At 41.9% G+C, this 21,684-nt stretch overlaps 1 non-coding gene and 1 pseudogene across 1 annotated transcript; one reads left to right on the top strand and one right to left on the bottom strand.

Moving 5' to 3' along the window:
• The first annotated feature begins 11,938 nt into the window (after window positions 1-11,938).
• LOC116473980 (U7 small nuclear RNA) lies at window positions 11,939-12,001 on the top strand. The gene has a single exon (XR_004249529.1). It is a non-coding gene; the product is annotated as a U7 small nuclear RNA (small nuclear RNA).
• Window positions 12,002-16,895: 4,894 nt separating this feature from the next.
• LOC116472996 (coiled-coil domain-containing protein 25-like) lies at window positions 16,896-17,585 on the bottom strand (annotated as a pseudogene).
• Window positions 17,586-21,684: the final 4,099 nt, after the last annotated feature.

The following is a 21,684-nucleotide window of genomic DNA, read 5'->3' as shown; positions in this document are numbered from 1 at the left end:
CTATAATCTTTACAGCCAGGTTTGAATGCATTGTTTGGATAAGCAGGAACAAACTTCTCCTGTGGGGAGGATAGTTCATGAAAAACCAAATGGAATCTCAGTAACCTTGGTGTCTGGGCCAGCACCAGCTTCTGGCCCTCTCTTGTTTTGTAGGCGCGTCGGTCACTCACTCAGCACCTGCTTCTGTTCTTGGGAAAGTGCTGTTGCAGCATGAAGGCAGTCAGGGGTTCCTGGGCTGCACATGGACAGCAGGCTGGGGTGCCTGGGAATCAGGAGAGGCAGTGGGTTAGCACCCAAGGAAAGGACAACACTCTATGGTGGTCAAAGTTGGGACACTCCAACCACTCGACACCTGAATGCTACCATTCAGAATCCAGGGGAAGGGGAGAAGTAATGGTTTTTGACCAAATTCAGCCCATTTTGAGGGGAGTGGTGGTGATATAAAACTATACAGATTCTCCATCACACACAGTGCCTCACGCCTGTCATTCCAGCACTTTGGAAGACTGAGGCGGGTGAATTTCTTGAGCTCAGGAGTGCGAGACCAGCCTGGCCAATATGGCAAAACCCTGCCTCTACTAAAAACACAAAAATTAGCCAGGTGTGGTGGTGGCTGTCTGTAGCCTTAGCTACTCAGGAGGCTGAGGCAGGAGAATCGCTTGAACTCAGGAGGCCGAGGTTGCAGTGAGCCAAAATTGTACCACTGCACTCCAGCCTGGGTGGCAGAGTGAAATTCCGACTCAAAAAACTAACTATGAGGCTGAGTGTGGTGGCTCACACCTATAATCCAAGCAATTTGGGAGGCCGAGGTGGGCGGATTGCCTGAGGTCAGGAGTTCAAGACCAGCCTGGCCAACATGGTGAAACCCTGTCTCTACTAAAAACGAGAAAATTAGCTGGACGTGGTGGTGCGCACCTGTAGTCCCAGCTACTCGGGAGGCTGAGGCAGGAGAATCACTTGAACTCGGGAGCCAGAGGTTGCAGCAAGCCAAGATGGCACTACTGCACTCCAGCCTGGGTGATAGAGTAAGACTCCATCTCAAAAAATAACCAAACAAACAGAAAAACTGCATAGATTCTCATCATATGTATAATAACATGCAACATAATTAGAAAGGGAAGGTGAAAAGAGCCCATCCAGGGCACACCTACTCTGTGTTGGGCCTAGTGCTAGGGAGATATTTCCACAGACATTTAGTTGTCACAAACTTGAGATAGAGATTATCTCCCCATTTTACCCAGGCCACCCAGGGAGGTCAAGCAATTTACTCACATTAGCAAAGTAATAACTGAGTATTTAATTTGTTGATTGAATATATAAAGCTCCAGTAACTATCTTTAGCAGTACAGCTTTTTTCTAAGGACCATATTATCCCCTTTGGAGGGATGCCCAGAAGTGACTGGATCAAAAGGTGTAAATACCAAAACAGTTATAATTATTGTATGCCATAATGCCTCTTTCATTAAATGCTCTAGAAACATTCGCATGTGATGTTAGTGATGAGCTCCAGTCTAGAAGCAGGTCCCTGAAGGCAGCAGAAAGGCTTCGTATCTTTTCACATGGCATTAAGTTTTGGAAATCGCTTTAGAAAGCTTTAAGTAGGTGAAATGAATGGGAGTGTGGGAAGCATCATTCTCCTGTATTTCTGAGGGGAGCCGTTAGACATCATAGTCACACTTAGCACAATTTGTATTTGCATTTACTTTTTATTTTTTTGAGACAGAGTCTCACTCTGTTACCTAGGCTGGAGTGCAGTGGTGTGATCACGGCTCACGGCAGCAGCCTCAAGCCTCAACCTCCTGGACCCAACCTCCTGCCTCAGCCTCCTGAGTAGCTGGGACTACTGCCTAGCGTGCACCACCACACCTGGCTAATTTTTCTATTTTTTTGTAGAGACGGGGTTTTGCCACATTGCCCAGGCTGGTCTCGAACTCCTGGGCTCAAGCGATCCTCCCACCTCAGCCTCCCAGAGTGCTGGGATTACAGGCATGAGCCACAGTGCCTGGCTGCATTTACATTTTTAAAAATATTCAAAAATAGAGGATGCATTTACTTTTTAAAACCCCTTCTCTCCAACCAAAGAAAGAGCATTTTGAAAGCTGGGACCATGTCAGTTTGCTTACCACTGTAATCCCATACCACTGCACAATGCCTTGGTATTTAGTAGACTTTTAATACCTGATGAATGAAATAGAGAAAACTTTCTTGCAAATAAAGTTGAAATGGAAAATTCTATTCTTAGCACATTGGGTGCCTGGGCTCCGCTACAGAGGCTGAATCACAGGCCGTGGGCTGCCAACATCGGAGGTGTATTTATACAGAGCAACAGCACAAGGAGGAGCAGTGAGCGTGAGTGTGGTGGCACAGGTGCTATATGCCGTACAGCTGCAGGATTCCCAAAGAAAAGAACAAACCCAGTTCAAGTTCGTCACTCTTAGCAACCACAGTCTCCAAGAGTCTTCCTTGATTCTTAACTGAGTCAGCGTTTGTATCATGGAGATTGTTTGAGGGACTAGAAGCTAAAACATTCTATCTGCCACTCAGTGACACTTTTCTTCACTGACAGCAGGAGGGACAGATGTCCAAGTCTGCCAAAACCTAGGGCTGCTGTTCTGCCTTACACCACAACCTCATAGGGCTGCATTTACCAGTGCCCTAAACTCTAGTCCCTTAGGTCTGGCAGGTTCCATATTCTAAGACAGTGGTCCTAAAATATGAAACTGCATCAGAATCATTGGAGGGCTCATTACAACACAGGTTGCTAAGCTCTACTTCCAGGGTTGCTGATTCGGTCAGTCTTGAGTGAAGCCAAGAATGCTCGCTTCTAACAAGTTCCCAGGTGATGTGGAAGAAGCTGGTCTGGGGACTATACTTTAAGAACCACTTTTTCCAAGAAAGTAATGACATGTTAAGAGGCAGTGGAAGCAGCCCATTCTGGGTGCAAACAACATGGAGGTGTGTTGTCTGGAGAGAATTTTAAAACAATAATAAAACAACTAAAAGGTCAGTCACTTTTGACCGGGTGCGGTGGCTCACGCCTGTAATCCCAGCACTTTGGAAGCCAAGGTGGGTGGATCACTTGAGCTCAGGAGTTCAAGACCAGCGTGGGCAAGGTTGAAAATCCTGTTTCTACAAAAAATATAAAAAAATTAACTTGGCATGGTGGCATACACCTTTAGTCCCAGCTACTTGGGAGGCTGAGATAGGAGGATCACCTGAGCTCAGGAGGTCAAGGCTGCAGTGAGCCATGAACATATCACTCCAGCCTGGGCGATAGAGTGAAACCCTGTCTCAGAAAAAAAAAAAAAAAAAAAAAAGCCGGGTGCAGTGGCTTATGCCTGTAATCCCAGCACTTTGGGAGGCTGAGGCAGGTGGATCACTTGAAGCCAAGAGTTTGAGACCAGCCTGGCCAACATGATGAAACTCTGTCTCTACTAAAAATACAAAAATTAGCCAGGCATGGTGGTGCATGACTGTAATCCCAACTACTCGGGAGGCTGAGGCACGAGAATCGCTTGAGCCTGGGAGGTGGAGGTTGCAGTGAGCCAAGATTGCACCACTGCACTCCAGCCTGGGCAACAGAGGGAGACTCTGTCTCAAAAAAAAAAAAAAAAAAAAAAAGTCAATCACTTTTTATTATCATCATGCTCATGCAACTCTGAACAATATCAGTCACAAAACACTCCTGAAAAAAAATCTTTCAATTGTTTCTAAGTTGAAATAATTGCTATGGATGCTCTTAAATATAAATCACGTTAGCACATTTTATTACTTATCCTTAATAAACACTGTATTCTATATAAAAATTAATTTGGGAACCTTACTATACAGTTGGTCTCTAAGACACTTGGGCTGAGCTACATATGCTTATTTAGAGGGCAAGTTCTTTTTTTTTTTGAGACGGAGTCTCGCTCTGTCGCCCAGGCTGGAGTGCAGTGGCGCAATCTCGGCTCACTGCAAGCTCCGCTTCCCAGGTTCACGCCATTCTCCTGCCTCAGCCTCTCCGAGTAGCTGGGACTACAGGCGCCCGCCACCACGCCCGGCTAATTTTTTTGTATTTTTAGTAGAGACGGGGTTTCACCGTGGTCTCGATCTCCTGACCTCGTGATCCACCCGCCTCGGCCTCCCAAAGTGCTGGGATTACAAGCGTGAGCCACCGCGCCCGGCCGAGGGCAAGTTCTTACTGATTCAGAACAGTTTGAGTTCCTTCAAGATCACTGTGGTCACAGTTTGCATCTCTAAGCCTTGTGTTACTACAGATTGCATTTAAACAACAGATTTAAAATGAAAGAGAATACGGTTGTATGTGATTTTTCTTTTCCAAGTCATCTTTTTTCCAGGGTAAAGTTTTAGATGAAGTTTCTAAGACAAAATATTTGCAAACAGTGGGAATTGGCCTTGAAAAATGTACAGTAAAATAGTAAGCTTTACAATTGTCACATGGATTTGGCAATTGTCTCCTAGACAAGACATCAAAAACACAGCAACAAAAGAAAAAAATAGGTAAATTAGAGATTATCAAAATTAAAAGCTGTTATACATCAGACAACACTATTAAGAAAGTGAAAAGATAACCCACAGAATGGGAGAAAACATTGGCAACTAATGTGTCTGATAAGAATCTAGTATCCAGAATATGTAAAGAACTTTTTCAACTCAACAATAGAAAGACAATCTTATTAATATACACGCAAAGGACTTGAATAAACATTTCTCCAAAGAAGATAAACAAATGGCCAGCAAGTTACATGACAAGATCAACATTGGTCGTTAGGGAAATGCAAATCAAAACCACAGTGAGATGCCACTTCACATCCATTAGATTGGCTATCCTAAAAAGTTTAAAATAGCAAATGTTAGCAAGGATGTGGAGAAATTGGAACCCTTATACATGGCTAGTGAGAATGTTAAATAATATTTTGATTTGCATTTCCCTAACGACCAATGTTGATCTCGTCATGTAACTTGCTGGCCATTTGTTTATCTTCTTTGGAGAAATGTTTATTCAAGTCCTTTGCCTGTATATTAATAAGATTGTCACTGGGTGCGGTGGCTCACGCTTGTAATCCCAGCACTTTGGGAGGCCGAGGCGGGCGGATCACGAGGTCAGGAGATCGAGACCACGGTGAAACCCCGTCTCTACTAAAAATACAAAAAATTAGCCGGGCGTGGTGGCGGGCGCCTGTAGTCCCAGCTACTCGGAGAGGCTGAGGCAGGAGAATGGCGTGAACCTGGGAAGCGGAGCTTGCAGTAAGCCGAGATTGCGCCACTGCACTCCAGCCAGGGTGACAGAGCGAGACTCCGTCTCAAAAAAAAAAAAGAAAACAGAAACTGGGGAGGGGCAAGGAAGCAAACATGATGAATGAGGGGTCTGGCATCTCATTGTTGGAATGTGGTGATTTGGTGAGTTTCTATTCTTTGATACTTTTTTTTTTTTGAGAGGGCTGAAAGTTATTTCCTGATGAAGAAACTCAGATAAAACAAATGTAAGTTTCAAGTCTTAAGACCAGAAGGGTCAATTCCTATTTATGCAATAAAACTATCTATGGGACTAATGGGTCGGTTCCAGAACCAGATAGTGATGAGGGTTGCACAACATTGTGAAAGTACAAAATGCCACTGAATTGCACACTTTAAAATGGTTACAATGGCAAGTTTTGTGTTGTGTGTATTTTGCCACAATAAAAAGAATTGTCCATTGGGCAGGACTTCTGGTGATGGTGGAATGAAGAGTTCACAAACTCTCTCATGAAAAACAACTATAAAACTGGACAGAATTGTCAAAGACAGACATCTCAGGCCTCCAGAAATTGACAATGCACACAAATTGAGAAGTGTTTATTCATGAAAAACTGCTGAACTTCAGGTAAGAACAGTGGGAATCTGTGGTGTTCTTGCCGGGTACTCTCACCTCTTCCCTCCCTGTCCAGTATGGATAGCACAGCCATGCTACCAGGGCAGAGCTGGTTGTCAAAAACAGCAGCTTTGCTGCTGCTGGAAAGGGCTGACTTGATTTAGAATAGAGAACAAAAAACATATGCCAAGCAATATTCTCAGTAAGAATATCAAGCTCAGTGGGAATTGAACTGGGAAACCCCATAGCTCTGCTAGCCTGAGGCTGCAGTCCTACTAGGCAGCCAAGCCAGAAATTTAACAAGGAGATCCTGGAAACAAAAAAACTGAAGAGGGACTGGATGAGCTCTCCCCACATCCCTGGCTGGTTGGAAGGCTGCACCACACATGTACAGGCAAGGCCCAAGAGGGCTCTAGCTCTGCATACATTCCTGGCAGACTGGAGACTATCCACACAAAGGAAGTACTAGGAAAGCTCACTGGAAAGGAAAACCTGGGGAAAACTTGAAAAGTGCCCAGACTTTGAAAGCACTCCTCAACCCACACACAGATTCATAGGCAAAGAGTGGAAGGCTTGCTGGCACAAAGTGTTTGAGTAAAACCTCTGACTAATCATTGGTTTACCACTGAGATATTCAGGCACAAGGGTGCCCCCTAGAAAGCCAAGATTTAAAAAAAAAATAAGAATTAGAAAACAAACAAACAACAACAACAACAACAACAAAAAACACTTGAGAAACACAACTCTAAAACACCACTAAGAGAGACAGGTTCTGCAAATTTAATCTAGGCAAGTTTCTAAAAGGCGAAACAAATAATAAACAAACAAACGAAATCAGCCAGGTGTAGTGGCTCGTGCCTGTAATTCCAGCACGTAAGGAGGCTGAGGTGGGAGGATCACTTGAGTCCAAAAGTTTGAGACCAGCCTGGGCAACATAGTGGTGATAGGGAAATGCTGGTAAAGGAAGGGCATAGTCCTATTTATTTATTTATTTATTTATGAGATAGAGTCTTGCTCTGTCACCCAGGCTGGAGTGCAATGGCGCGATCTCTGCTCACTGCAACCTCCGCCTCCTGGGTTCAAGCAATTCTCCTGCCTCAGCCTCCCGAGTAGCTGGGGTTACGGGCGCCCGCCACCATGCCCAGCTAAGTTTTTGCATTTTTAGTAGAGATGGGGTTTCACCATGTTGGCCAGGCTGGTCTCAAATTCCTGACCTCATGATCCACCCGCCTCGGCCTCCCAAAGTGCTGGGATTACAGGCGTGAGCCACCGCACCCTGCCCAAGCATAGTCACTTTTAAATGACACGGAATGGGGGGAGGGAAGTGCTGGGTAGAGGAGGGTGTGGTCCCTGGCTAGGGCTCCACCCCCATGAACGAGGGTGAGGACAAGCATTTTTGTTTTCCTGCCCAAATGCTGTATTTCCGAAGACCACCCTGACCTGCCACGCCCCCATCCTGTGCCTATAAAAACCCTGAGACCCTAGCCGGCAAACACACAAGCCGCTGGATATGGAGAGGAGCAGATCGGTGGAAGAACACAGAGGCTGCTGAAGGTAGAGAGGGGCACATCAGCGGAGGAACACATGGGTGGCTGGATGTCAAGAGGCTGCACCGACAGGGACCGGCATGCCCGCAGTCCACCGACTGGCAGAACAATGCAGAGTGTGGCTCTCTGAGGAGAGCCTGGGTCGCTGAGTGCCCGACTCCGGGGGAAAGCCATCTCTCTTCTAGGTCCCCCATCTGCTGAGAGCTAGTTCCACTCAATAAAACCTTGCACTCATTCTCCAAGCCCACGTGTGATCAGATTCTTCCGGTACACCAAGGCAAGAACCCCAGGATACGGGTTACCCTATAACGCAAGCCACCTGTAGACGGCAAACTAAAAGAGCACCCTATAACACACACCCATTGGGGCTTCAGCTGTAAACATTCACCCCTAGACACTGCTGTGGTGTCAGATCCCCACAGCCTCCCCATCTGTACGCTCCCCTAGAGGTTTGAACAGCAGGGCGTTGAAGAAGTGAGCCACACCCCCATCACACGCCCTGTGAAGGGGGACAAGGGAAGTTTTTCCGTTTCAGTGGGAACCCCATCTTTACAAAACAATAATTAAATTAGTCAGGCATGGTGGCATGCACCTATAGTCCCAGGTTTTCAGGAGGCTGAGGTGAGAGGATTGTTTGAAGCCTGGGGGTAGGGGGGTGAAGGCTGCAGTGAATAGTGATTCTGTCAATGCACTCCAGCCTGGCTGACAGAGGAGACCCTGTCTCAAAACGAAACAAAAAACTAACCAGGAATAAAAACAACCCTCAGGGGAAAAATTAGAATCCAGAATCACTACAGCATATTATTTTAAAATCCAGTTTTCGACAAAAATAATGAGACATGCAAAGAAACAGGAAGATGTGACTCATACTCAGAAAAAAAAACCCATCGACAGAAAATTGTCACTTTTCAAGACCAGGTGTTGCATTCAGCAAACAAAGACATCAAAACAGCTATTATAAATACGTTGCAAAATTTATAGTAACTATGTTTAGAGAAATAAAAAAATTTAATGTCAAAGACTCAACAAATAGTAAACTCAATAAAGAACTAGAAGCTATAAACAAGAATTAAATGGAAATTCTAGAGCCAAAAAGTACAATAACAAATGAAAAATTCACAAAATGAACTCAGCAGCAGACCTGAGATGTCAGAAGAAAGTATCAGTGAACTTGAAGATAGTAGAATAGAAATAATCTAATCTGAGGAAGAGAGAGAAAGATGAAAGAAAGGGAATAGAACCTCAGAGATCTGTGGTATATCATGAAGCATACAGACCTATGTCAAAGTGTGATGTCTATGGAAGTCTCAGAAACATAAAAGAGAGAAAGGGGAAGAAAACATACTTGAGGAAATAAGGAACAAAAACTTTCCAAATTTGAAAATTTGAAAATTCCAAATTTGAAAATTCATCTACAGATTTAAAAAACCCAAGGAACTCCAAGTAAGAGAAACATAAAGAAATCCACAGTCATCAAACTGTGTTTTTTGTTATTTGTGTGTGTGTGTGTGTGTGTGTGTGTGTGGTTTTTTTTTTTTTTTGAGACAGAGTCTTGCTCTGTCACCCAGGCTGGAGCGCAGTGGTGTGATCTTGGCTCACTACAACCTCCACCTCCCAGGTTCAAGCAATTCTCCTGCCTCAGCCTCCCGAGTGGCTGGAATTACAGGAGTGTTCCACATAGAGAAATCCTGTCTCTACTAAAAATACAAAAATTAGCTGGGCACAGTGGTCCACACCTGTAATCTCAGCTACTGGGAAGGCTAAGGCACGAGAATCGCTTGAACCTGGGAGGCGGAGGTTGCAGTGAGCCAAGATTGTGCCACAGCACTCCAGCCTGGGCAACAAAGTGAGAATCTGTCTCAAAAAAAAAAAAAAAAATCAATAGATACATTAATATAGTACACTTAAAAATGTTTTAACACAAAAGAAGGCAGTCAAGGAGGGGCAGAGAAACAGGACAGGATAAATATAGAAAACAAATAGAAAAATGGCAGTCATAAATCCAGCCATACCAATAAATACATTAAATGTGAACAGACTAGACAGGAAAAACAGACTGTCAGACTGAATGTTTTAAAAAGCAGGATTTAATTATATATTGTCTATCAGAGACACATCAAATTCAAAGACAGAAGTAGGTTGAAAGTAAAAGGATGATAAAAGATATATCACATGAACAGGAATCCTAAGAGAGCTAAATTGGCTGTATTAATATCAGACAAAATAGGCTTTAAGAAATATTACTAGAGATAAGTATAAAAAGTACTCCTACAACTGAGTAATAAGAAGACAAATGATCTAATTTAAAAATGGGTGGCCGGGCGCGGTGGCTCACGCCTGTAATGTCAGCACTTTGGGAGGCCAAGATGGGTGACTGACCTGAGGTCAGGAGTTCGAGACCAGCCTGGACAGCATGGTGAAATCCCATCTCTATCAAAAACACAAAAATTAGCTGGGCATGGTTGTGGGTGCCTGGAATCCCAGTTACTTGGGAGGTTGAGGCAGGAGAATTGATTGAACCTGGGAGGCGGACATTACAGTGAACCAAGATCACACCACTGCACTCCAGCTTAGGCAACAGAGCAAGACTCCATTTCAAAAATAAATAAATAAAAATAAAAATAAAATAAAAATGGTCAAAAAATTTGAGTAGACATTTCACCAGAGGAGAGATGAAGGGACAAAGAATTGATGAGTAAATGAAAAGACGCTCAACATCTTTAATCATTCGGTATATGCATATTAAAACCGAAGCGAATATGCTACTCACGTCTGTAGTCCTAGTACTTTGGGAGGTCAAGGCAGGCGGATTACTTGAGCCCAGCAGTTAGAGACCAGCCTGGGCAACATGGCGAGACATGTCTCTGCAAAACACACACACACACACACACACACACACACACACACACGCACACACAAATTAGCCAGGCGTGGTGGCACGTGCTCTGTGGCCAGCAACTTGGGAGGCTGAGGTGGGAGGATCGATTAAGTCCAGGAGAGTGAGGCTGCAGTGAGCCATGATCCTGCCACTGCACTTCAGCAAAAAAAGAAAATAAACTGCTGATGGGAATATAAAATGGTGCAACTACTTTGAAAAGAGTTTGACACCTACTAAAATTTTAACCTTAACTATGACCCAGCAATTCCTCTCCTAGATATCTACCCAAGACAGATAAAAGTATATGTCCACACAAAGACTTGTCCATGAAATGTTCATAGCACAATTGTTCATAAATAGCTAAAATCTGATAATAATGCAATGTCCATCAAGTGGTGAGTGCATAAAGAAAATGCCACTCAGCAAATGTAAAAAGGACATGCTACACCATGGCTGAACTTCAAAAACACGTTGCTGAGTGAAAGAAGCTAATCACAAAAGACCACATATTGTGTGATTCCATTTTTACAAAACTTCCAAAAAGAGTAAAATCTATAGACAGTGAAAGCAGATCAATAGTTGCCTGGGGCTGGAGGTGGGAGCAGGGACTGACTACAAATAGGATCAAGTAAACTTTTTGAGATGATGAAAATGTTCTGAAGCTGGATTGTGATTTATAGAGTTACTAAAGATCATTGAATTGTACATTTACAATGGATGCTCTTCATGATAGGTAAATTACAACTCAATAAAGCTGTTTAAAAATTAATCACTTTCAACTGCTATACAAAATTATGGAGGCAGGCATTAATTATGGAACAATAAAATGCAAAGAAATGGATATTTGCATAGATAATAAAAGCCCAAAGAGGAATACTGAGAGAAACAACAAAAGATGCTGCTCACGCCTGTAATCCCATCACCATGGGAGGCCAAGGAGGATGGATCACTTGAGGCCAGGAGTTCAGGAAGAGCCAGCCAACATGGTGAAACCCCATCTCTACTGAAAATACAAAAATTAGCCAGGCGTGGTGGCGCACACCTGTAGTACCAGCTACTCAGGAGGCTGAAGTGGGAGAATCACTTGAACCCAGGAGGCAGAGGTTGCAGTGAGCTGAGATCATGCCACTGCACTCCAGCCTGGGCAGCAGAGCGAGACTCTGTCTCAAAAATAATAATAAAAAAAGATGTCAGTCTTACACTACTAGAAGAAATAAAAATGATAATGCTTTTACGACTAAACTGTTTTCACAGAGGACTGGACACTCATTCTAAACAAATGAATCAAATAATGCTAATGTTCATCATGATTTAGCAAATTTCTGATTTTTGCAGGAGAAGTGAAACCCTTTTATTTGAACCAAATATGACATAAATACTTGATAAATTTTCAGGTAAATATATTTTAATGGAAATTTTTTAACTTAGGAGACATTTGAAAGTTACTTGAATAAGTTCCAATGAATAAATACACGGACAGAATTTTAATCTCTGGAATTTGTGAGATGGGATTTTTACGAGTCTTTGACAAATTCGTCCTATGCTTAAGACTCTTCCTAAGTATTTGTATGTAAGTTGCTTCATGTGAAAGAACCTTTTTAAATTTGAAATTAATAAAATGGGTTTTTCAATCAACTCTGAGTGAAGATAGAAAAATTTATCTGTTATAGCTTTTTAAGAATTTGTCTAGCAGGTTTTCCATTTTTTGCTAGGAAATCCCCCACCAAAAGAAAAAGAAAAATCTGTCTGTACTGTCTATTGAACATAAGGATGCAAAAAAGATAAATTTAGAGACAGTCATTGACAAATTTGCAGAAGTTAAGGCTCAAAAATCATAATTGTAATATTAATTACCATGACAGGACAAAATAAATAGAAGGTTTTTTCCTTTTTTCAAAAAAACACATTAAGGTAATTATAACTATTCATTAATTACTCTTTTCCTTTTTGTATTGTAATATTCATTTATATTGGCATTTATTTATTTATTTATATAGACAAAAGTTCTTACTATCTGCTTTTTAATTTCTGGGACTTATTATTACTATTTTTTTTTTTTTGAGACACAGTTTCGCTCTTGTCACCCAGGCTGGAGTACAATGGCGCGATCTCGGCTCACTGCAACCTCCGCCTCCCGGGTTCAAGTGATTCTCCTGCCTCAGCCTACTGAGTAGCTGGGATTACAGGCACCTGCCACCACCCTCAGCTAATTTTTGTATTTTTAGTAGAGATGGGGTTTCACCATGTTTGCCAGGCTGGTCTTGAACCCCTGACCTCAGGTGATCCACCCGCCTTGGCCTCCCAAAGTGCTGGGATTACAGGTGTGAGCCACCACACCCAGCCTATTATTATTATTATTCATTTTATTTAATGATTTTACTGAAAATGATTTTGTCATATGAAAAAGAGGGACAGTAAAAAAATTATCCATTCCAGGTGGCAAATAAGCTAGGTACTCACTTGGGTAAAAGTGAATGAAGAAATTCCTACACTTATGTATGTATTCAGTCATTCAGTCATTCAAGAAGTATTTACTAAGCAAATGTAATACACCAGGAAATATTCTAGGTGCTGAGGATACAGGAAATCCCATTCTCATCGAGTTTACATTCTAGTGATTCACTCAAGAATCCTGTATGGAGCTCTCCCATTCCATATAAGTGCAGTGGTGTGTTGGAGCTGGCTTGCATTGGTTTGTGAGAGCCAGGTGTGTGCATCTCTTTCCAACTCCCTATTCAGTTATGTTATGCTAGTAACTTCAAATTGGCCATGGTGGGAATATTTACACTGTGGAGATAGGCAAAAGCTATAAATCAGGGCTTTTGTTTTGGAGTCAGTTGCTAAATATTTACCAGCCTACCACTACAAGTCACTCAGTCAGAGAGTTCTTCCCTGATTAATCAATTTACAGAAGCCTGCCCCAGTTATTCTGTCACATGCCCCTGTGTTATTTGCTTTATAGCATTTATTACTACTGGAAAGGCCCTTGTTCCATTGATTTATTCCACTGGTATTTATTGAGTGCCTACTATATGCCAAGGACTGTTAAAGTACTTGAGATCTAACAAAACAGAGATCTCTACCCTTGTGGGGCTTACATTCTAGCAGGGACAGATGGATTTTTAAAAACAATGAGCACAATAAGTAAATTATTTGGGGTGTAGAAGGTGATAAGTTCTGTGAGGGGTGGAGAAAAAGTAGAGAAGGGCAAGAAGGATCTGAGTTAGGGACATGAGTGATGATTCTAAACGGAGAAGTCAGGGTAGGTCTCATTGAGAAGGTTATATGGAAATGCAGACTAGAAGTAGGCAAGGGAATTATCTGGATAAACAGTATTCCAGACAGAGGGAAAAGTCAGTGCCAAGAGCCCACACTGGCCTGGCCTGGCAAGTTCAAGGAACAGCAAGGCCAGTGTGGCTGAAGTGGAGGAGCTGAGGCAAGTGGCTGGAGAGATGAGGTCAGATCATGTGAGGCTTTGTAGGTGATTAAAAGACCAATGTGTTTGGGCTGTATCTGGGCTCTCTACCCCTTTAGGTTGGTCTGAATTAACTGTACTCCATTTAATTTCTGTAGTTTAACATTCAATCATTGTATCTGGTATTTTATTCTTTTTTTTCAGAAGTATCTGGCATGTTCATGGACATTTACTCTTTCACACGAACTTTAGGACCTATTAATCCAGTTACAACAAAAAATCCTGCTGAGTTTGTATTGGAATGAATTTAATTTGTAGGTTTATTTTGGGAGAGAAGTGATACCTTTATAATAGTAAGTATTCCCATCAGTATTTCTCCATTTATTATTTTATTTATATTCTTTTTATATATTTAAAAACATTTTGTATTGTCCTCTATGAAGGTCTAGTATATCCTTTATGAGATATAGTCCTAGATGCCTTAGAGTTGTTATCAACCCTGGGAATGGTATATTTTATGCCTAATACTCTCTTATTAGTTTAAATAGTTTTTCTCTATATTCTTTTGGATTTTCTCATTGACTGTAATATCACCTGCAAATATGGATAGTGTTCCCTTTTTCTGTGTTAACACTTCTTGTTTATTTCTCTTATTACATTGGCTAGGAGCTCCAGTATAATGGTGAATAATAGTGCTGATAGCAATCTTGTTCCTGACTTAGTGGAAATGCTTCCAAACTTTCAAGCATAAAGTTTATGTTTGGGGTAGATACACCTTAACGGGTTGAAAAAGTACCCTTCTATTCCTAATTTGTTAAGGGTTTTAAAAAAAAATTATGAATCCACATTTAGTTTTGTCGAATGATGTTTTTTGCATTTTTGAGAGGATTGTATGATTTTTCTCCTTTATCAGTTAACTGGCAAATCACAAGGAAAGATTTCTTAATGTTAAATTATGCTTCTGTGAGTAAAGGGAAAATTAATATCAGGCTGGGGCTGATGCAAGCCTGCCTGACACTGACCTTGGTCTTCCACAATACTGTTTCCTTGGAAACTGCAGAGTTAACATAAAGAGGGGATGTTGTGTATGCTGACTACACAATTGTGTGGAACTGCGCATGGGTCTGGAGGTATTGTCAGTGAGCATACAGGTCATGAGCGTATGCAACTGGGAATGGTAGGAAATATTGGTGGGAAATAGAGGTTTCAGGTTATTTACTTATTTACTTACTTATTTATTTATTTATTTAAAGAGACAGGGCCTTGCCTGAGACCCAGGCTGGTCTCAGACTAGGCCCAGGAGATCCTCCTGCCTCAGCCTCCCAAAGTGCTGGGATTACAGGTATGAGCCACTGCGCCTGACTAAGGCTTTAGGTTCTATGAGTCAAAGTGATCGCTGCACACCATGGCAGCTGTAAGTGCCCTGTGGATGAATGACAACAGGACATGTGTACTTGGGTAGTTGCTGGGCCACCCGGTGAGATAAAGATGCAGCATCTGCCATATCTTCTGCCTTGTATTCTAGGTTACAATTTATTTCTGTCTCATGAGTCTTGCTGTCAACTTGAACCTATAATCACAGCTGTAGTCTGTACCTTCTTTCAGAGATTATATTTAGCATAATTATGGGGCAGTATTTTAATTTTACCTCTAGGGGGCAGTCATGGATCATAAATTGGTACGCTGTTTTAAAAAACCATCTAGAATAAATTGAATGCCCTTTTAGGTTATGTACTTTTTTTTTTTTTTTTCATTTTACAGATGAAGAAACTGAGCCTTAGAAAATCTAAATAATTTGCTTAGTTCACATAACTTTTAAATAGCAAAAAGCAGATCGGGGATTTTTTTTTCAGATAAAAAATTATACTTTATTATAACTTTTAAAATTGCAGAATGTCAAGGTGAATATCATTAGACCCGTACACAAAACCACTCATCTCTAAAGTCATCTTCTATACCCTCTCAAAATTTGGCCAATGAATCATGCCTCAGGGAATTTTCCAGTTCAACCCCATACACCAACATGGAATAATTGCAAACACTAGCCTTTTGGTTTTGTCCAGAGTTCCAAAGTGCTATTACAGGTGGAATATCTGCTGCAGGAGGTCATTCTTGCTGCTGTGGGTGTGAGTAAAATGTCCATCTGTATGCCTCTGGTCCTGCAGGCTTTGTTCTCTTTCTTCTTGTTTTGTCTCCTACAGGGGTTGCCTTACATACTGCAATCAAAAGACGGCTTCTGCTCAGAATCACAACAGATAGTCAGTGGTTCAAGTGAGAACTAATGTTATATAGTAAGTTACTGAATCTACAATGAGAAATTGAACTCTGGGGCCACACCTCAAATATGATTTCAAGGTAAAGAATATAATTACTTGGCTGGCTAGTGAAAGGCTTATTTCCTTCTAAAATCATAATTGCAATATGGACTTCTGCTTCATGCTGCATCCCAAGGCACAAATCAGGTAACCTACATCTCCCAAATGATCAACACAGCATTCCTTCCTATTTTACCCTCAATGCTGAGAAATTACTCCAGAGCCCAGAAGTTGTTACATAGGTGGCTTGGGTTACTTGGTGCTCAGGCAACAACTGCCACAGTCCCCACCTTGATGAACACCATCAATTTCTTTAAATATGATGATACTAAGATGGAGGAGGCCCTGCTCAGAGGAAGCAAGGACGTAAAAGCTGGGACAGACTGCGCTGAGGGTCACTACACTAACAGACCCAGATGACACGATGGAACGCCGACAATCTTCTGAAAATCTCTTTTTCAAAACCCATACGCCCTTTTTTTCTAATCGGGAAATCAGGGACAGGGAAACATTCGCATAATTACCCACCAACATGTTCTTCTTAACAGAAGTGAAGATTATTTTAAGAATATGAAAAGTGTTTCAAGACATCTGTTTTCAGGGATAGATCACAGCAACAGAAGTACTTTTCAGAGTTGGTTCATTTTAAAGTCAATCTCAAGAACAAGGGCAGCCAGCTTTCACAAGTTACCAAGACATATTCTGGCAAAAGCATTTTCGCTGTAAGTTATATGCTGTCACGTTCAACTATTTTATGCATATCTGATCCTTTTCTGTCAGCAAAAAAGGTACAATTTTTTTAAACTCCAAAATTGATAATTTCTAGGTAGGATGAAGGTAGAATTTTGGTTGTATTTTATACTTCAGAACACAGATGAAACCAAAAGGTCTGCAATTGTCTCTATATTCACATCTTTCAAAGGTCCTTTTCTCCTTTCACACGGATTCAGTTGAATCATTGCCATCCTGATTTGAAGACATATTTTCAACTTTCATTAGTGGTAAATAGCTCCTAAGTTCATCCATTTCCCTCTTCTTCATCTCTTCTTTTTCTCTCCTTTTCATTTCCTGAATTTGGGCTTTTTTCTCATTCCCCTCTTCACGATCTCTGCATTCTTTCTCTGCTGCTAGGTCTGGGAATCACTCCACTTTGGTCTTTTCTAATCGGTTCAGGATCTCATTTACTTTTTTCTCCCATGTCACAATTTTTACATCCTTCTGCCTGTGAAAACCTATGTGCCCCACAACCATGTCAGCTGTTTTCTTCAGGTTAGACCATGGTGTATATACCACATTGACGTTCATCTTGCAGCCTTGAATGCTACTGGCTTTCACAAGGTGGGCACAGTCCATCAGCACTTCCTTTGGAATGCCTTCTACATTATCTCCCAGATATCTTCAGGCCAGCCGTGCTTGATCAGATCTTCATTTTCATATTTATCCTTTCCCATGTAAATAGTGTAGGGGGATGAATTAATGCTGCTGCTGGTGAAGTAGAACACCATGGTCCCGGCGGCAGTGCGGTGACTCCACCGCCCAGCAGCAGCACTCAATTCACCCAGGTCTGGGATTTTAACCTACATCTATTTGCCAATAAAGTACATGCTCTTAATACACACAGAGGAACGCCCTCCTTCTCTCTTCTTCCCTCCTTTCCCCTCTCTATCTCTTTTTCTACTCGAAGCAGTCCAGCAAAGTGGTTAAATGCACTAATTCTGAAGTCAACCTGCTTGACTAGGAAGGATTGGCCCATATGGGTACCTAAAGGTTAGAATGGCAGCAGGAAATTGATTCATATGAAAAATAAATTACCTACCATACCTACCAAAGTCTGGCTCAATGACTTACCAGCTGTGTGACCACGGGAAGGTTATGTAATTCCTCTATGGCACAGGTCCACCTGTAAAAGTGAGCTAATAAAGGACATTTTTGCCAAGCCTTGAGCATGTGTAGATGGACTTGCACCTTGCTTGGCTCTGAGCCTGGATGAGTAACAAAATGCAAAAATCCATCAGTTAGGGTCCCAGAAGAAGGAACCAAAGCAACTGCTTCTGGGAAAATTGATCAGAATCAGAAAAAACCCATAACAAACAAACAAACAAACAAAAACCCCAACCTGATGAGGAACTTTTTGTGTTTGTGATTTGTGCCTCAACTGTTTATTTGGATTCAACTTCGTGGACTTACTGGGTCAATAAAATTTCAATAAAGCACAAATGGAATTGGGGCTCAGTTCCGTCACAGCCAAATAATCCTGAGAGGACAAGCTAAAGACTTATTTAAACCAATCACTTCTCCTTATGAAACTGTGTGGCTTTTGCCCTTATAAGCCCACCCTTGCCTTTGGACTGGGTGTCAGTCTTCATGAGACCTGCTCTTCCTTGTATACTACTCACCTAAAAGTAAACCCCTAATGCTTATATGAAAGAGTAGTCAACATCACTGATATCATAGAAATTCAAATCAAAACTACAATGAGATGTCATCTCTCTCCAGTTAATTAAAATGGCTTTTATCCAAAAGTCAGGCAATAACAAATGCTGGTGAGGATGTGGAGAAAAGGGGAACCCTCATACACTGTTGGTGGGAATGTAAATTAGTACAACCACTATGGAGAACAGTTTGGAGGTTCCTCAAAAATCTAAATAGAGCTACTACATGACCCAGCAATCCCACTTATGGTAATAGACCCAAAAGAAAGGAAATCAGTATTTCGAAGAGGTATCTGCACTCCCATGTTTATTGTAGCACTATTCGTAATAGCCAAGATTTGGAAACAACTTCTGTGTCCATCAACAAACAAATGGATTTTTTAAAATGTGGTACATACACAATTCAGTACTATTTAGCCATAAAAAAGAAGGAGATTCTGTCATTTACAACCACATGGATGAAACTGGAGGTTATTATGTTAAGTGACATAAGCCAGGCACAGAAAGACAAACTTCACATGTTCTCACTCATTTGTGGGAGCTAAAAATTAAAACAATTGAACTCATGGTGATAGAGTAGAAGGATGATGATTAGCAGAGGCTGCAAAAGGTAGTGGGGAAGGTGGCGGGAGGAAATGGGGAAGCTTCATGGGTACAAAAATAGTTAGAAATAATGAATAAGATCTAGTATTTGATAGCACAACAGAGGGACTATAGTCAATAATAATTTAATCGTACATTTAAAAATAACTAAAAGAGTATAATCAGGCTGGGTGCAGTGGCTCACGCCTGTAATCCCAGCACGTTGGGAGGCCGAGGCGGTTGGATCACCTGAGGTCAGGAGTTCGAGACCAGGTTGGCCAACGTGGTGAAACCCCATCTCTACTAAAAATACAAAAAAAATTAGCCAGGCATGGTGGCGCGCTCCTGTAGTCCCAGCTACTCAAGAGGCTGAGGTAGGAGAACAGCCTGAACCCGGGAGGCGAAGGTTGCAGTGAGCCTAGAACACGCCATTGCACTCCAGCCTGGGCAACGAGAGTGAAACTCCATCTCAAAAAAAAAAGTATAATTGGATTGTTTGTAACACAAATGATAAACGCTTGAGGTGATGAATACCCCATTTACGCTGATGTAATTATTACACGTTGCATGCCTGTATCAAAATTTATGTACCCCATAAATATATACACCTACTAGGTACCCACAAAAATGCAAAATAAAATAAAATATTGTTAAAAAAAAGGGAAACTCTCAATGCTTAGGTAATTGTCCTGAGTTATTCTTTAACATTTAATCTGAAGACCCAATCGTGCATGGCCTAACTTTGTGTTGGATTAGGCTTCCTCTGCCTTGCCTAGCAGTACACTCAGTTTAATACTCACTACATATCAGTATTTATTTTGCCTTTTATTAGGGAAAATAGTTCCTATCTCATAAGATTACTTTGATGATGAAATGAAATGACACATGTAGAACAAAGCCTGAAGTGGCAAGAACTCACTAAATGTTACTGTCATTAATTCAACAAACATATTTATAGCATCTATTATATCAGACACAATTCTCCATCCAAAGGATATTAAGGTGTTTGCATCAAGAAGGGTCTAATCAGAAGACAGAAACCACAGCAGTTATTTGAGCAGAGAAAATTTAATATAAAGAATCGTTGTCAGTCCAGTGCAGTGGCTCACGCCTATAATCCCAGCACTTTGGGAGGCTGAGGCAGGTGGATCACAAAGTCAGGAGTTCAGGACTAGCCTGGCCAATATGGTGAAACCCCGTCTCTACTAAAAAATACAAAAATTAGCCAGGTGTGGTGGCACGCACCTGTAATCCCAGCTACTAGGGAGGCTGAGGCAGGAGAATTGCTTGAACCCAGGAGGTGGAGGTTGCAGTGAGCCGAGATCACACCACTGTACTCCAGCCTGGGCTACAGAGTGAGACTCGGTAAAAAAAAAAAAAAAAAAAAAGCTTAGCCAAGGGGCCCTGCAAAGCTGCACCTCAGATCTCTGAAGAAGTGGTGCCACTCAGCTGTTGGAGTTTCTGAATGAAGCACAATAAGGCCGCTCTGCAAATGTTGGGAAAATTGCAAACTGGATTCAGCAAACTCCACAGGAAGGAACTGCAGCTGATGCAAGGCAAGCGAGCCCCAAAGTGGAGCTTAGCCCATGAGGGTTCTTGGCTTTGCCCAGGAAAGAATTCAAGGGTAAGCCAGAGACAGAAGAAAACAGCTTTATTGAAGAAGTAGTGTTACAGCTCTAGTGGTGTTATAGTGTTGCAACTCTGTGACTGCTCCTTCTGAGCAAGGCTACCCTGCAGGTGGAGAGTAGCAGCTCAGGGCAGGTTTGCAGTCATATTTATACCCGCTTTTAATTGCATGCAGATCAAGGGGCAGTTTGTGCAGAAATTTCTAGGCAAGGCATAGTAATTTTGGCTCACTGGGTCATTGCCATGGAAAGAGGCAGTGACTCCCTGGTGTTGCCATGACAATGATAAATTGACATGGTACATGGTGGGCGTGTTTGATTGGAAAGCGGCTTCCACCCCTACCCTGTTTTAGCTAGTCCTCCATCTGGTCCAGTGTCTCAGCCCCACTTCTGGAGTTGAGTCCTGCCGCCTACCTCGTTGTGGCCCAGGTGAGGAAGTGTTGCTAGGTGATGCTCACAAGTTCAGGAAGACCAAGGAAAGAAACCAATTCCTTCCTCCTTCAGCCTTGCAGTCTCCCTCTTGTACTACCCATCAACACAGCCTAACAGAGAGCCTGCTTTTGGCAATGCAGAAATGCAGTTTGCAGAGTCCCTGCCCCAGCGTCATGGCGCAGAGTATAGAAGGATGAGTTGAAGCAATAGACAAGAGCTTAATAACCAGCACAGTCCATTGGTTCAGCTATTCAAGATCCATGTACACATATTTTTACATCTTTCTCCATATGTCAACTTTTCAAGACAACAAAAACAACCGCCTTTCTGTCTAACAAGATACAACTACCTTTCATATAAACAAATCCTCTCCCCAAAAATGAAGAGATGCAAAGTTGCAATAATTACTGTATCCATTTTTGGGAGACATTCATATCATCCACTTCTAAGACATGTTAATTACTTCTCAAATTTAGTCACAGTTCCAAGTGAATATTCAGTTGAGCTTGTCATTTCTTTCTATAAGCACTCCAGTGCATTCAAAAGAATCCATCCCACATCCCAAATAGTTCTTGCAGTCATCATCACTGCCATAATGACCAAG

The sequence above is a fragment of the Hylobates moloch genome, unplaced genomic scaffold, assembly GCF_009828535.3.
Source record: "Hylobates moloch isolate HMO894 unplaced genomic scaffold, HMol_V3 SCAFFOLD_8, whole genome shotgun sequence".
Lineage (NCBI taxonomy): Eukaryota > Metazoa > Chordata > Mammalia > Primates > Hylobatidae > Hylobates > Hylobates moloch.
This window is presented reverse-complemented; position numbering and strand designations above follow the sequence as displayed.